The sequence below is a fragment of the Panicum virgatum genome, chromosome 2K (assembly GCF_016808335.1).
Source record: "Panicum virgatum strain AP13 chromosome 2K, P.virgatum_v5, whole genome shotgun sequence".
Classification (NCBI taxonomy): Eukaryota; Viridiplantae; Streptophyta; class Magnoliopsida; order Poales; family Poaceae; genus Panicum; species Panicum virgatum.
This window is the reverse complement of record NC_053137.1, coordinates 55,603,992-55,616,583: the sequence shown is the minus strand read 5'-3', so window position 1 is coordinate 55,616,583 and position 12,592 is coordinate 55,603,992. Positions and strand designations below refer to the sequence as shown.

Sequence of the window (12,592 nt, the reverse complement as noted above, 5' to 3'; positions counted from 1 at the left end):
CCTTAGTACCCCAAGAACAGCGATATTTTTTGTCCCATGCACAAAAGTGACACATTTTCCCGTCGGATTTCTTGGCGAGTTTGGTATAACAACAACAAATCTTGGGTTTCACACAAAGAAACCGAAAAGTTTATAAAATAGTACAATTTGAGTATTGCTAAAGACTCATAGCCATTTGAGTCATCATTCACCGTTCGATCCTAAATCAAATATGTGTAGAGTAAATAAATTATGTAAATTTTTAGCAATAAATAGGTTCTTTTATAAGGTGTATTTGGAAGATTTTTTGAATGGATGGTTTAACCATCATTAGCTGTCACATTATTCTCTTTTTATTTACTACTACTAATAAAAGATCTGATAGATACGAAATCACTTATGCAGTTCTATGTCATACGTATACTTGGATTAATTATTTGTGAAAACTTATAAAGTTCAAATAGATCTTAATACATCCTACGAAAGAAAATGAGTTGTCAATGAATTATAGCCATTTGATCAAATATGTGCAAAGTAAAATATATTGTATATCATAGCCATTTGATTCACCCCACCCTCTTTTTAATTTTTTTTGCAAAGACCTCCTTCCGGCGCACCGTTTGGCGCACGGACCGGAGGTCAACAATCAACCGAGCGAAAGATGAGATCATCAGCAGTACACTGTACCGATCACCGTTGACTTGTCTTGCAAAGCTCATTAATTCCCCAAGAAAATTTCTCAGCCACACGCTGCTCGTAACCCTGCTGATTGGATGGCTGGCTAGCTAGCTAGTCGGCCACCTGCACACGCACGCACACGTCTGTACTAGGTGACGTCCGGGCTCTGGCCACCGGCCATGAGAGGCATGGGAGCTCAGCGCGCGCCGGGTCACGCCTCGTCCGGTTTGCCGCCAAATGGCAGGAGCCCCCGCCGTATTTGCCGCGGCCGGGTAACAGCACCCCGCCGCGCGCCGTTCGGCTTTCCCGGTTTCCCCTCCGCCGCTCTCCCCTCCCGTGCGCGTGTTTTCTTTCGGTTTCAATTCGGCGGCGCGGGGGGGGGGGGGGGGGGGGGGGGGTGCGATTGGTAGGTTAGCGACGCCACGCCATTCCCATGACGCCAACCGAAACCCGGTCGCCGGCCGCCTCATCCCGCTCGCCTCGCGCGCCCGTATAGATAGCGCTGCCGCGCCGCGCGTGCCGCCCCGGCCACGGGCGAGCCTGCCGCAGCCAGATGCCTATGACGACGACGATCCAGCAGGCGCCGGCCGGCTGATCGATCGATCGATAAGCTTATTAATTGTTAACTAGCTAGTGGCCACGCCATGCGGGCGTCGTCATCGCGGACGCGGACGCGGCTGCGGCTGCTCCTGCTCGTGGCGGCCTGCGGCCTGGCGCTGGTGGCGCTGGCGGCGGGCGCTGCCGATCCCGCACAACTGACCGATCGATGATCGTGTCGATCGATCGGCCCATGATGTACTACTTACTGTATGTACTTCCACTTGCATATATAGATACAACACCGTATATAGGTAAACGTATACTCCATGGCTAGCAGCTTCATTCAGCAAGTATGTACTGTACGGATGTAGTCTGTGGCAATGATCATATATATATATATATATATATATATATATATATATATATATATATATATATATATATATATATATATATAGACACACACACACCTTTGTATGTAGTTGTGTGTATCAGTGTATAAAATTACCTAGCAAGAACTATGAGGCCGAAAATTTAATTTATTGATAAAATTTAGTGACCCTTGTAAGGTAGCAAAGCTGATTTTTTTTATTCCTGTACAAATTGTAGCATACTACACCCTACCCACGCACACCATACACACCCTAAGGCACATGCTAAGACCTAAACTTATACACACAACACGCCCGCAATACATTCACGAAGACCAGAGCTTCGCTTAGCGATGAGAGCATCGCCTCCTATTGTGCTACACAGGCGTCGGAGGAAACCACAACTAAAATGGGGAATAAATCCCCAGGTGAGCAACCCACATCGAAGTTGGGCTCCGAACATGGGCGGGCAGGGAGCACACTGGCGTCCCTTGCCAACTGAGCTACGGCTCAGTCCTCAGCAAAGCTGATTTTAGCCTTACAGCTGATGCGGGGAAGAGAGTGAGGTGAGAGAGAACCTGTAACACCCCAGGGGTTACTACAAAATTAGTAAAACCTAAACGTGCTTAACCCAAAACTAATTGGCTTGACTGTCTGCTGCTCGTCGTCGCCGTGGTCAAGTTGGCCACGAACGCCGCCCGCAAGCGTTGCGCGCGACGTGTATCCCGTGCCCATGCCGTGCCCATCCCGCCGCGCCCTTATCCCTTCGCCCAGGTGCCTCACTCCCTCCTCTCCCTCCCAGACCACGCCGACCTCTCTTGCTCGCGCCCGAGCTCCACCATTGGCTGCCATGGCCACCGAGATCCACTTGGCGGTGAAATCCCACTTCCGGTCATCATCTTTGACAACCAAAGGCTAGAATCGACTTCCCTCGACTCACTGAAGCTCATGCTCTCCTCGTTCCATCGCGTCCCGCGAGTTTCCGCGCTCGTTCCCGAGCCATGCCGCCGCCGGCATGCTGCTGCTCGCTGCAAGCCACGTGCACGCACCCCTGCACTGGGCCGCCGAGCGCTCCCACTCCGCCCGGCCTTGCTGAATCCTTCCATGGCCGCCCCATCGTCCTCCCTCGCTGGAGCGCCGCCGCACGCCGCCATCACCGCCGCCGAGGTGCTGCTACCGCCACCGGCGCCTCTCCGGTCGCCCCCAACCCCAACCCCAACCAAGCCCACCTACAGGTAGTCCTCGTCGCCCTCATGCTCCTCCACCCCTCCCTCGCCGCCAGCAAGCCCTTCCATGGCCGGAATCGTCGTTCCCCTTTCTCCCCAACTTCAAAATCGCGACCAGGGACCTTGTGCGACAATTGAAACAAGTTCAGGGGCCTATCTCCACAACCATAGACTCATATGAATAGTGCTGCGAAGGGTTATTTTGCAATAAATTGGCAGAAACTTTGAAAAATCATAGTAAATCATAGAAAAATCAGAAAAATGCAAACTAAAATTTGTTGGATTCCTTGTTCTAATATCTATAACTTTTCTTATAGGTTAATCTTCAGTTTCTAAATAGTTTTTGCTCTAGTTTAAATATTAGTTTAAGAGACTGTAAACTTTGAAAATGCATAGTAAATCATGGAAAAATCATAAAATAGAAAATAAAGATGTTTTGGAATCCTTGTGATCAGATCTATGCAATGAACCTATAATATGACATGGGTTGGTAGAAAAATATTTTCCTAGAATTTTATTCATGCTTGTTAGGGATAAAATTTATATTTATAGTTATATTGCTCCGTTTGCTATGAAATTTTTATGGTAGGCCGTTCATGTGATGCATATGCTGTGGTAAAGGTGTTAGATTTATTTGGTGCATGTATACATGAGTTAATGATTTAATGTTGATGCTTTAACGTTTCTTCTATTAGAAATAAATCCCTATGGATAAAAATCATGAGACTTAGTTCAAGACTTTAATTATGTAACATACATCAGTTTTGCATCTTTACATCAGTTTTGCATCTTTACAGGATCATAGGAGCTATAAGTGTTATCCGGTGCATTTCATTCCTTTTTGCATCAACGATGTTGTATTTAACAATAGTACTTTATAAAAGCTATTAAAAATCATCCAAAATATAGGCTCTGTATTTATAATTAAAACCCCCACTTTAGAGTAGTAGTAGTATTTATTTTTGAACCAAAGCACCTGTCTTTATGAAATGTTTGCAAATTTTCTAGCTTGGCTTTGTAATTAAAATGACCGTTAAGTAGTAGTAAATATGACTTTATTTTATTCTGACAAAATAAATAGTGCTATAGCTCAGAGCAATGTCTGTAAGTGCTGGTTTTAGATGATCATTTATTGATACATTTGTTTATGATAATTATGCTCTTTTCGAAGTGTGATTCATCTTTTCTTTAATATCAAATGATATATTGTATAGTGTGTTGCACTTTTATGAATGCTTTGCGCGTTGTACTTTCATGCATTTATACATATGCATTATTGCACCTCATTTAGGTACGATAGATGAACCACGTGAAGGACGTGATATTGGAACCGAAAATGAAGACGATGTTTGGTGGACATATCCAGAAGAGGCAAAAACCAGGAGTACATGCTTGGACCAGAATACTCGCCAAACGAGTGTCATCTAACAAACATTGACCTAGTGTTAATCCCAGGCAAGCCCCGGTGCATAACCCACTATTTTAAATTATGAATTATTATATGTGTATTATTTGTGCATTATGTTGTTAGGAGTTCTCTGGAACCTTAATTGCATGATCCCTAGGTTCCCTTGGTCTTATACTAGTATAGATAGGTCGATAGCACTGCTATGCTTAAATAAGTCTCGGTAGAAGTCGAGTGATTTCCTGTCACTCGCGAGCTATAGGGCAAAAATCAGTAATTTCCGGTTACTCGCGAGATTTATAGTTATCTTTATATTCCAGTATATGAGATATGGAATGCAATATGAAATGAATGGAAATTTGAGACCGGACGGGGGAATGATGATGAGATATAGGTATGGCAACAGGACATGGTTCCTGGTGTCTTAGCCTCATCTGTGTCGATTGAGGGCCGTACCGTTGTTGGCCAAGGTTATTAAAACGATAAAACGACGAAACGAATAGAGGGTAGATTTTAACGAAACGATGGACGTTTTATCGTTTAAACGGACGTTTTAACGTTTAAACGTCGATTTCACAAGAACGTTTTCTCGTGAAAACGTCGTTTTCACGACGTTTAAACGTCGTTTTAATAACCAGATTGTTGGCCCTACTGATCATGTTTGAATTGTACTAACTGCATGCCGGGAGTAGGAGGTAGTCGAAACCGGTAAGCCTAGTACTGCCTTGCTTCAAAAGTATAGGAACCCGCACCCAACTTCTGGGGTAGTTGAGTAGTCGCGGAGAAATGGGGATGCATATGTTTACTTTTTGGTGGTCTCACGTTGAGCTCGACTGACCATATGTCGTTGGGCTGGTTCCTGTAGTTCGAGGCGGGGAGGGGAATGGTTGGTCCGTTGGTCCGACAGGGCTAATACGTGCCGTGTTGGTTAGGTCCACCTTTTTTTTTAGGGTCACCGGGGGGAGGTCCCCACCTGAATTTCATTAAAGGACCTTGTGTAGGTCAAAATATTACAAGATTTTCAAGGTTAGATCCACCTTGCAAGATTAAATCGGATCGATTCGCCGTCAGTCGCTCTCGAACATGAGCACCTTGATCTCCGGGTCACATCGTAGAAAGAACATGGAAGGGAATGAAATGATCAATATGGTTGTGCCTAATCAATTGTTTTTCCACACTGATTGGTGTAGAAATGCAAACCATAGAAAATAGGTACTCATTCCTAATTTGAGCTAAAATATTGAAAGTAAGGACCCACTCTTAATTGTTTTTCCGCAAAAACACACCACAGCCACAAAGCCATGCATGTCTAGATAGAGGGCTATGTATACCCTTAGTCGGGTAAGTCTTACTGAGTATTAGTATACTCAGGGTTTGTTGTTTACCCTGTTTCAGGTATAGAAGCTAACCAGGATTAATATCGGTGGGCTCGATGTGACGTCCTCACGTCTCCATAGTTATCGTTTTATTTCATTTTATTTCAGTTGGTTTCTAATAAAAATCTTCCTCAGGTTAGACTCTCTCTACCGCTGCTGTTATTTATTATGTGAACTTTAATTTGTAAAAGTCATTGTGTAAATATCTTAAAATTATTTACTATTTTGTAAAATTGTATCATGCTGGTACCGTCTGCGCTCGCCGTCGCGCAAGACTTATGGTGTGTTTCGATCGGCCTGTGGGTTGGAAACAGACTGTCAGGTTACACTTAATTAAGCTAATGCGCCTGATGCATTCAAATGATGGTCATTGCGCTCAATTAAATCGTTTCACTTGGCGGTTCTGTCACAGAACCAATCGACTGTCTTTGCACTGCCTCGATTAGCAACACTAGCTAGATATAGATCGAGTTCTGGTGGGCTGCAGTTGGGCCAAATGGACTGTAAGCAGGCCGAAAGCTTCACTCCATTCATTTCAAACGACTGCAGCTTCTTTGCAGTACTAGCTAGATAGCAGAAGACAGCCAGCACATTTGGTACATACCACACATTGTAAATGGAGAAGATACAGGTATTTTCTAGCATACTATGCAGCATCAGGTACGTGCTGCGCGTCATTATTTAATTTTATCTTATCTTAATTTCCTTTAAGTACTAGTACAATCTTGGCAGCTGGCATGTAGATATATCTTGTTTGGGTAGAGGTGAATTTGTTTCAGGCTCTGCCATCTTTCTTCCCGCGGGAAATCTTGAGAACAGCCGGGATGTGGACGTTGAACAAATACAGTCTCCAATTGATGCAGTTGGGATCAAAGTTAAATGTGTACCCATCTCCCTGGGCCGCGCCTGTCGTCGTCCCCCACAACTTCCTCAGGTTTGTGTCATCAAAGCTTCACAAATGATTCAGTTAAGAGAGCAGAAGTTATTCGGTACCATTGCAAGTATTGGGGTCCAAAAATGCCCTGAAGCAAAATGTCAAAATGTGTACCTGGAGCGGTGTTTTATACGCTAGAACCATGTATGCGTGGAAATAAGGGTATCTGTTGAACAATAGTAGCTTTTTATGCTGGATGTGGTCCTCATGTCATCCCTCACGCGAGGGTTGATGAAAAAGTAGCCGTATGTTGATTCCTCTAGAAGGTAACATTGCAGTGGATTTTGGTGGGCTGAAGTCACATGGTAGACTATTTGAGTCTTCTCACCGTAGTGTGCTGCCATGGCTACCATGGCAGCATTGACCACCATGTCTCCAGGTATCTACAAAAGATCTTTAAACATTTTTACTTGTGCTTTCTTTGTGCAATATCGTACCGAACAGTACTTACCGCATCGATTGCGCCACTACGATCACCTATGAAACATGGAACGGTTTGCTCGTCGTAGCCAACGATCAGGGCATCAATTGTCCTGCAACCGAAACATGGTCAGTTTTGTTCCTGAAGATCAAATGATGCCTCTGCTGATAATGATAATGGTCAGTTTTACATACCTAGTTCCTTCTATCCATCCAGGGAACGGTTCCTCGAAAGTGCTGGTCACATACTTGGCCGTACTATGACAACCGGGAGGTCTTCTCTTACAGAGCCCCGCAGCATCTCCCCCATAGCCTTGGTGAACACATAGACGTTGGGCCAGCCAAAATTGTTGGCCCTTTAATAGAGAAATTGGTTGGTTAGCCGCAGGTCACGACATATTTATTCACTTGATCAGAGGATTTAGAAAAAGGATATTTCATAAAGTATCTAATATATGTTTGTGTGTGTGTGTGTGTGTGTGTGTGTGTGTGTGTGTGTGTGTGTGTGTGTGTGTGTATTATGCATATACCTATTCAAGCCAAGCTCCTTCATGGCCTTCTTTTCTAACTGTTGTGAGCTGGTATCTTCAGCAGCAGAGTGTGCCGTGAGTGTTGCTTTCACCTCACTAACTAGCTCGAGCTCTGCTTCAATGTCCAAGTAGCGGTCTGGCTTGGGTGTTTCGCCCATCTGGATCAGATTCTCCGGTAGCAGGCCTTCTTGTTCACCGGTTAAGACATAAGCTACTCATCAAGAAACTTAAGATCATCAGCACGCTAATAAACATCCTAATAAGTAGCTAAATTCACCAAAGTTCATGCTTAGCTTTGCTTGTTTGACTCACCGGTGGAAACATGGAGGAGCATTTTGAGACGGGCACACTGCTTTGCAAACTGGCAAACGTTCATGGTTCCCAAGGCATTGGATGCCAGAGCGACGTCGTACCTGCACACAGATGGATCCGTAGATAGTGCGTGGAGCAGAGAATTCAGAAAACGTTCAAGCTTTCCTCCACTCCATGGGCGTACCTCTCGTAGAAATTGGTGATCGCAGCTCCGTTGACGATGATGTCAATCTCCTCTGATAGCTGCTTAGCCTGGGAGCTGTGGAGCCTGATGTCCCTGGCTACAGGTGATACTTTCTCTTGAATGAAAGAATGGAACCCGTCGCCGTGTATTTCTCGCAGAGTCCTGAAGAGTTCTTGCCCTACGACCTACAATTATCGACACCCCCAATGGAAAAAAAATTAAAAAAAATGAAGTGACGTCTTACCGAGCACTTTGAGGAGATGGGACGCAGTCAACGACACACGTACGTATCTGCGTGTGCAAATAAATATATACTCCCTAAGCCACTGTTGGCTTTCGTCTTGCCGTTTAAAAATTCAGTGTAGACGACGACGAGCGAAAATAAAAACCTTGAACGATAAAACCAGGCACGGAAACGAAGGGTGTTTACCTCTTGGAGTTGGAGCACGCGGTTGTGGGCAGCCGCGTCGTCGGGCGCCCTTACCAGCAGGTAGAGCTTCTTCACGCCGGCTGAACTCGCAGGATCTTCTCCACCAGTACTGCATATAGCTCACATCAGATAGTATATATGTATATTTGCCTAGTAGCTAGAAGCAAATATAGACAGATCAATATGCGTGTGAAGTACATTTTCCTAGGAAGCCGGTGGAGCCGGTGATGAGGATGGTCCTGTCCCTGAAACACCCTGCGACCTTAGCAGCGTCCATGCCTACTGCCGTAGTAGTACGCAAGTAGTGAGAGTCCTTGCCTTGTCTCCATGTCTCGCGATGCCAGTTGCATAGAGGCAGAGGCAGAGGCAGGGCGGGCGCGTGGCTTCTCTGCCTGTCCTGAATCTGCATACAACCGCTCTTCCATTATATTCAGACTGATGGATGGTGCAACAGCTAGTGGCTGTTCGTTCATTGTAGACTACTAGACTTGTAGTATGAGTACGGGAGTACAGTAGATAGTACTAGTACATAGTAACCCCATACCCAAGGCACTGAAGGCAGTACTACTCAAAACACAGGCACACAGCTAGCTAGCTTATATGGATAGATATGGTGGTTGCCAGATGGCCGGTGACACAAAAGTTGGTTAGAGATAGGCGGCACAAATTCATCAAATAAGAACACATTTCTTTCCAAGTAAAATGCATCGTTGGTTCTCGAATTTGGTTTGGACTGTCATCTAGCTCCCTAAATTTTCAAAATGCACAATGAAATCCTCAAACTTGCTAATCGCATCATGTAAAATCGAAATCGTCATTTTTAAGCTATAAGGTGGAAGTGTTTTAACTTATGTGGACTTTACATGTGGGTCAAAATTTTATTTTTGAAATTTTCTACTTACCTCTTATATTTTCTATGTTTTCCACAAAATTTTGTTTCGCAATTTTATGCTAAATATTTTTTCCCTAGTATTCCCTTTAAAATTTGTTTTTTTTGTTTTCAATTTTTTTAAATTTGGTCGTATTAGTTTATTGTTTTACAAATTTTTTAATACAAATCTTTTGTATTTGCGTATATTTGTACAATTAAATTGGTATGTATTATTTTTTTGTACATTTTGTATATAATTTTTTGAACAAATTATATAACTTTCAGTTTAGCTTAAGCAAGCTATGATTTGGACCTCGCGTGATAGGATTATCAAGTTTGAGAATCTAATCCGCATTTTGAGAGTTTGAGAACCGGGATGACACCCTGAACCAAATTTGAGGATTTTATTGTTTCTTTCCAACAAACACACAGAAGAGAGAAGCAATGGCAATGCATGTGGGATGTCGCTGCTGGCCGGTGTGCCTCGATCGATCATGCCTGTGCTTCTACATTTGTTCGAGCTTTATTTTTTGAACGAACCATCAAGTTCGTTCTACACTTCATTCTACTACTTGTCAAAGTAAAAAAAAAAGAGGTCACTAGCTATCATAACATGTGACCTTTCCTATTTGAAATAACGAACAAGATATACTGTTGGTCAAAAATAAAACATTAATACTTTGACTTCGGACAAACCTTGCACCACTACCGAACTTGTCCTGATCCATTATTTAGATAAATTACTAGTAGATGGTAATGATGTCTTCTTCTTTTCTCACTCTTAGCATTGTTAAATCTGTACTATATATGTGTATATGAGAGACTTCGACTTGGTCAGAAAAGTTCGATTCAACCTACCCCCTCCATGAAAAAAAAATGCACAAAGTTTCAATGGTTTCGTCCGGATGTAATATATATGATTGTGTTGATGCTATTTCACGAGTATATATTATTTATTTCTTTGCTATGTCTCTGATGATCAAGCTGCCACTACCGTGCTTTATTACTACTACTACTACATCTGAATATCTGATCATTGATGAAAGTGGGTGGCAGCTTTGTTCGCTTATTCTTACAATAATACCCGTCCCTAAAGTTGATTTCATACTAGCTAGTACACGGTCCTTGAATTTGGTAGTTGGAAGTTACTATTAAAAAAGAAACATATAATAATGTGGCACTGGCACTGCACACCCGGAAGCTTTAATTTTCAGTAATGCAGTGTGAAAACAAAAGTTGCCGTTTATAGTTGCACTTAATTGGCTGACGCAACTGTAGTAGCCACAACTGATCTGACGATGATATACTTTGCATCAGAGGACATTCAGGCGAGTAATTTCATATCCAAGCTGCAGCCGCCTCCACGCTTGCCACAGCTTTGGGGTAATAATGGAAGTGCCCGTGCTTCGTTGGTTGTCCTCCTTCCAAGACAGGAAGTCAGGGAATAATCCAAGGCCGTGAGGAAGTCTCTCAACGAACGGCAGTGCGACTGCATCCAGAGAGAGATCCAACTACATACATGCATATGCTCTACCTGCTGCACCTCCACCTCCGTCGTCCAGAGTTCCTGACTGCTAGCTGCTGCCCGCCTCCAGCGAGGATCTCTCTCTTCTCTTATCTGTAGATAGCCTGCGATGATATCGAGCTCGATCGTCATGCTCCAGAACGACGATGAGATACTGCTCGACGAGAGAAGACGACTCGCGCAAGGCATGGAGGTTCGCAACAAGCCACGGCAGCATCGATTCCCAGGCTATTTGTTCGCCGACCGTCCAGGGCCTCCGGCTCCGGAAGCGTTCACGCAGGCTCCGGCAGCGTGTGCTCCACCGCGCGCCCGGCATCCTCACGCAAGAGCAAGACCATGCATGCGCTCGCCGAGTGACCACCAAGGCCATCGTACGCCCCCGCCTCTGCGGCGTTCACCCGCGCCACCAACGGCGCCTAGCCGGCCCGTACGTCGAGGTCGCCACGACGACGAGCTCTGTCGCGGCGGCAGGCATGCGGGCGGCGGCGCGGCGCGCGGCGACCGGTGCGTGGCGTGGGCGGCCGCGCGGACTTGGGCCGCGATAAGCCCTCGCCAATCTCGGCCGGTCAGGCCTGATCCAACGGTTAATAACGCCTAAGGGTGGACGGTAAATGAAATACCGTCCACCCCAGACGGTATTCGAGCCCCGTCCACACCCTGGGTGCTCCGCCGCCCGCTGGCCGGTGGCCGCCATCACCATCGGCGGCAACCACGCCGCCGTGACCTTCTCACGTGATGCCGCGCAGAGGCAGGAGGTCCTCGACGCCGCCGAGCTGCCGCCAGACTGGCCTCGTGCTCCTCGCTGCATGCAGCCCGTCCCGTCCGGAACAGGCAAACGACGACCATGCTCGCCGAGGCCGTCGCGCGGCCGCGACACCGACACCTCGGCGGCGCGGGATCCATCCGCGTCGTCAACGGCGTGGAAGTCGAGGAGAAGCACCTCGGCGAGAGGCCCAGCTGCTGGCGCGCGGCGTGTTCCGGATCTCCTGGGGGGCGGCGCGGTAAATACTCAGTAGCTAGCCCTTCGTCCGCGAGGCGGACGCCGTGCGTCGGGAATCCGGGATGGCGCGGCGGTTCGGCGCCGACGGAGAGGTGCAGCGCCTGCTGGTGGACCTTCTCCCCACGCATGGACGGCGTTCCATGGCAAAGTGGTCGACGTGCCCGTGCTCGTGTCGTGTCTTGGACCAAACGTGCGGACGCGCAGGACCGAGATTATATTCCACGGCGGCGCGGCGGACAACGGCTGCAGAATTGAAGCGGCTCATGTTCCGAGGGGTACGCGGCGAGGATGAGCCTGCATAGATAGATCAGCAGCCGCGTCGCCGCCCAGAACCAGAGGTCCGAGTGCGCTGTGCGCGTCTTCAAGGGGAGGAGAACGCCCGTCGTGATGGCCTCCATCGCCGCTGCTACGTGCGGTCACCGTCCGTCCTCCGACCATGGGGACGTCGAAGAGCCTTGCCGTAGGAGTATGCAGCCGTCGCCGAGCTCGGACGCCGTGTCTCCCTGTCCGGGGCGGGAACGCCGAGGCCACCTACCTTTTTTTTAGACTCGACACTTACGCCAGTCTCAATGGGAAGTGTCATCGCACAGTTGCCAAGAGTACCACGTAAGTTTGACACTGGAATGACATAGTCACTCTCAGTGCACAATGTCATGGCACAATTTCATAGACACCTTACAGTATTAAAATAGTACAATAGTTGTGTGATCAAATGCACTAGAACTCAACAAAGACCATTCTCAGTGGGAGTGCCATCCCCGTGTCATGGTTTTAGCAACCGTGCCACGAGAGAGTCATGGTGATGACCCTA

The 12,592-nt window shown here is 46.5% G+C and overlaps 1 pseudogene; it reads right to left on the bottom strand.

Annotated features, from left to right (window-relative positions):
* Positions 1–6,066: 6,066 nt before the first annotated feature.
* On the bottom strand, positions 6,067–8,762 carry LOC120686953 (annotated as a pseudogene).
* Between the last annotated feature and the right edge of the window lie 3,830 nt (positions 8,763–12,592).